The sequence below is a fragment of the Corylus avellana genome, chromosome ca3, assembly GCF_901000735.1.
Source record: "Corylus avellana chromosome ca3, CavTom2PMs-1.0".
Classification (NCBI taxonomy): domain Eukaryota; kingdom Viridiplantae; phylum Streptophyta; class Magnoliopsida; order Fagales; family Betulaceae; genus Corylus; species Corylus avellana.
The window spans coordinates 4,604,604-4,609,443 of NC_081543.1; positions in this window are offsets into that span (position 1 = coordinate 4,604,604).

A 4,840-nucleotide genomic window follows, 5' to 3' on the forward strand; every position below is an offset into this window, starting at 1 on the left:
CTAGACAGACAAATGGCAAATCCTAGCCAACTTTATATAAGGGCAAAGAGAGTAAAAAACGTGAAATACGGGCCTGATTATGAATAAGCCATCTCCACTTGAAGTACCAAAAAAGTGCATTTAATGAAAATGACAGCTGTACACCAATTTCGTACACGTGTGTAATCTAAGGACTCTCAGAACAGAACACGTTGTTTCAGAAATTGGAGGCACCCAAAATCTGTCCACTCGAAAGATAAGCTTTAAGGTGGCTTCTTGTCTTGTAAGAAATAAAATAATTAAGAAATTAGATATTTTTGTTTGCATACTCTAAAATTTGAAGATATTCTATACTAGGAATTTGATTAAAATTTTAAAGGAATTTAATCCAATAATTTTTTAAAATTTAATTACTATTTTAAAAAAAAAAAAAAATTACCAAAAATCTAAGTATTTCATAATATCACGAGCATAAAGCTCTTACAGCACAAAGCATAAAGCTCTGCAAAATTATAGGCACATCACACATGTGACATGTTATAGGGTTACAAAGTCATTTACACAAACAAAAATTCTTATAATTAAATGTTATCTATGATTTCAATCTTCCGCTAACTCATGTATAAATATAGTTAAAGACTAGATCTATTCCGAGTAGACTAGATCTAAGACATGGGTAGCCAAATTTTCTAACAAAATTTATTCAAATCAGCCATGAGAGATAACCCCTCACTCCGAACTATACAGGCCGTGAGAAATAACCCCTCACACCTAATTATTCCTCCTCACTCATTAGGGCAAATCTAGAGAGAATAAACATCTTATTAAAAACAAAAAATACAAACAAACAACCAACAAGCAGGAGTAATGAAGAACACCTACAAATACAAAGAAAAAAATAAAAAACCAAAAGGGGAGGGGAAGGGTAGGAGCGGGGAATAGAAGGGAAAGGGGAGGGAGCATCCTCTCAATACTATTTTCTGAGAAATATAATAAAAAGTGATAAATATTATAAATAATAAAGCGATAAATTCTTATATGACGAAATCTTTACGATTTAATTTAATAACTATATTTGAAATTTAGTAAATTTATTATGTAGAATATTCTAGGAATTATAAGGAATCTTAATCACATAGGTCTCATCAAATCTCAATCATGTTTTTCAAATTAAATATTTTAAAACTTTACCATATCAACATTTATCACGTTTAAAATATGAATAAATAATTTATCACACTTAAAAAGATGAAGAAATATGGTAAATATGATGTGATAAATGCTGACTTAGTAAAAGTAATCAATCCTAAAAGAGTAAAATTCTAAACATTTAATTTAGAGGCATGTTACACAAGCATCCTTAAATCTTATTTCAACTATTTTTTTGACAAATTCAATATATCAACCATTAGAATTGTAAACTTATGTGGACTCAACAAAAATTTAATAGTAGATTCATTTATTCACTATAAAGATGATTAAAAGATTGTTGAAAAATAATGAATTATATCATTTCTCTTTAATTTAAAGGTTAAATGTCTTTTTCAGTGTCTGGGTTTTAACGACTTTAATTTTGTTGACTATATTTCATTTTGTATCGTAGATGGTACTTCGTTTGTCACTAAATACGAAGACGGTTCCTCTATCCATCTTCCGTCCATGAAACTAACAAAATTTCATGTCAAACATTCCCACAAAGACCACAAATTTCCCAACAAGATCAACATTTTGGTTGAGCCCACTTTTTGTTTGTTAACGCCTATTTTGTCGAGGTCGTACTAGTCGGAGACCATTTGACAACTGCCAGCGCATAGTCTCCAACTCAAATTGAAGATATATATGGAGGCTACGGAGCCCATTTCTTAGTTTACACTATTTTTTAAAAAGAAAATTTTGTTAATTTTGGTTTCTTTATATAGATTTTGTGCCTTTTTTTTTTTTTTTTTTTTAATGTTTGATGGGGATGAAGAAGAGGTGCCCAAGCAACAACCTCCATAACATATTGATTGGTATGAGAATGAGGACATTTATATTTGGGAAATGTGAATATGTTTTATGAGTTACTAGGGAGGCTACAACAAAATAATTTTAGGCTCAGAGTGGAGCATCATCATCTAAGAAGGGAGAGGGGGGGGGAGGGTGTTGATGGCAATGACCTGATAAGCTCAGATAGTCAAGATAATGGTGAATGGTTACCTTGACGCATGGTGTTGATATCAATGACTTGAAAGACAATGTTGAGTTTAAAGTGGGATTAAGGTTTAGTGGCCTCCTTGAGTTTAAGGATGCGCTTAAACTGTATGCACTGCATAATTTTATTGACTACGCCTACATGCACAATGAAAAAATGTGGGTATCTTCCTTTGGTACGAAAAAATGTGGTTGAAAAGTACAAGGATCGTGGACGAATTATAGAAAGTATGTCCATATCAAGACCTTGTTTGATGTCCATAATTGTGGCAGTCACTACCATGACAAAATATCAACAATCAAGTGGATTGCACACCAATACTTGGAAAGCTTATGGAACAGGGGCAGAACTAGAAAATTTTGTTTGGGGTGGCCAAAATTAGAGACAAGAAGGTTGTGCTAACTTTTGTTTGTGCTAGGTGCACCTTTGGTTTCAAAGCTAGGTCGAATAGGATGAGATCAGATCAAATCGGATATAAACACTAAATATCCAGTTATATGAAGCATTAAAATACTATTTTTGATAAGTTTAGAGTTTATCTTACAAACTTCATTTGTAATTAGTTTTGATTCATCTCTTGGTGATAAGTTTAAAGTTTATACTTACAAACTTCATCTACATACATTATCGGTCCATTTCCTAAGTATCCCTCACCTTCTTTTACCCTTCACCCTCAATTTATTCCTCATTAATTCTGTACGCTTCAATCCTCCTTGTAATCCCTTAGTTGAGTGGGTCTTCTTTCAAATCGAGCGTCAAAATCCCCACAAACAAGCCACCCATGAGGGTAACGGGCGCCATCAATTAATCTAATTTTTTCCGATTTGTTTTTTCAAAGCTTCTAGATTTTTCATTCTATCTTCAGTCTTTTTTTCTAGCACTTGGATTCAAAAGTTTCAGGTACCAACAATTTAAGGAACGAGATGGACTGTTTTTTTTTTCTTTCTTTAGACGTTGTGTAGACTGTGTAGTGGTTGGTGCTGAGGTAACAGGGCCTGCAGCTTTATTCCAAAAGGTGCCAAGCCATGGGCAAACCAAGTGACCAACTATTCACGTGATGACAAATTCAAGCCAAACTTTTGTTTTTTAATATACGCAATACAAGGAAAATGAATGGGAAAAATTCAAGCATTGTTGCTAGAATCAAGTAAACGAGTGAGTCTGATGGGTGGCTAGGTGGGGATCAAAAAGCCTGCCAGTTTTTTTGATGGGTGACATCTTGTTTTATCTTAAAAGACTGTTGGAAATAAACTTTGGGGTGGCTAAGACTAAAAGTAAGAGATTCAAAAATTGTAGGGTTTGCGAGGGTCCCCCCAACCTACAACGTAGGTCTGCCCCTGTTATGGAACCAACTTTATTAATGGGCATAGAGAGTCAAACCGTTTGAGTTTAACGTTGAAAACTAGTAGAGGGGTCCAAGTGAGAGCAAATCAAAGTTCATGGGGCCCAAAGTGAGAGATTTCAAAGTTCAGATGGGGGGTTTGTAAAATCAGTTGGAAGTTCAATGGGTCAAAGTGAAGTTTCCCCTAATTTATAATAAAAGTTTTTGTTCATATAGTTTGGCGTGGAGGACCCTCATATCCAATGCAACCCATTTGCACAACTGACATCCCCTAACATCAAGACAATTGAGCAAACTAAGGCAATATAGTAGGAAGTCCATTGGGCACTTCGAGTTATTAAGATGAGCCGAAGACATATCTTGTGTAAACAAGTTTGACTAGAATATTCGTATTTTGATTAATAACTCTATGTCTATGCTTGATGATAATGTATGATGTTATTATGTTATGATTTTTAGATTCCTTATATTTATTTCACCTTTCTATGCATTTACTCTGATTATGTTAGAGAGGGGCGGTTCCCCAATTAGCTACCAATTAGTTAGATTTTGGGTAATTGTCAACAACCCTACCAGACTAGTCAATGCCAGATTTTGGGGTGTTACATTTAGTAAGTGCGATACTACCAACTAACGACATTAGCAACAATGACAACAACAAAACAAATATAAAAAATTCATCTATTGCCCTATAGATGTCATTTTCTTTCTCTAATTAATTAATTATTTCCAAATGTTTATCGTCTTCCTTTTGCACGTGCTTCACCCTTGCCATGTAATTGTCAGTTTCATTATCCATGTCTTTAACCCTTTTCCATATAAATGCCATCTTAATTTTTCAAGTATTTAACTTTCTTCAACATCTTAAGTAATACCTCCATACCCATTTCTCATGTTGATTTGTCTAGCCATTTGAATAATCGACAAGTTTCTTTTCTTTGCATGTTGAAGGATAACATACTAGTCAACTCAAAACAACAATTTATTCAGGATTAACACTTCATATATACATTTTTATCAAAATTTCAATCCTCAAACTACTTATTTTCAAATCATAGGTGGTGCAACCCGAAAACTGTTTGTCAGGGTTATCCTTAGTCTAGGATGTCTTCAACAGTGCAGGTAAATCACAATAATATACCTAGGACATCTCACAACAGCCTAACGAAAAGTACCCATATGATAACTATGTCTAGTCCCAAGGGAAAAAAGAAGAAGAGTTATTCAACCTTATCTCCCAAACAAAATCAATAAAATCACTTTGATTTGGAGAACTTACCTTATCTATGCCATGTGAAGCTTCATTTTCTTTGGAATCCCGTACGGAA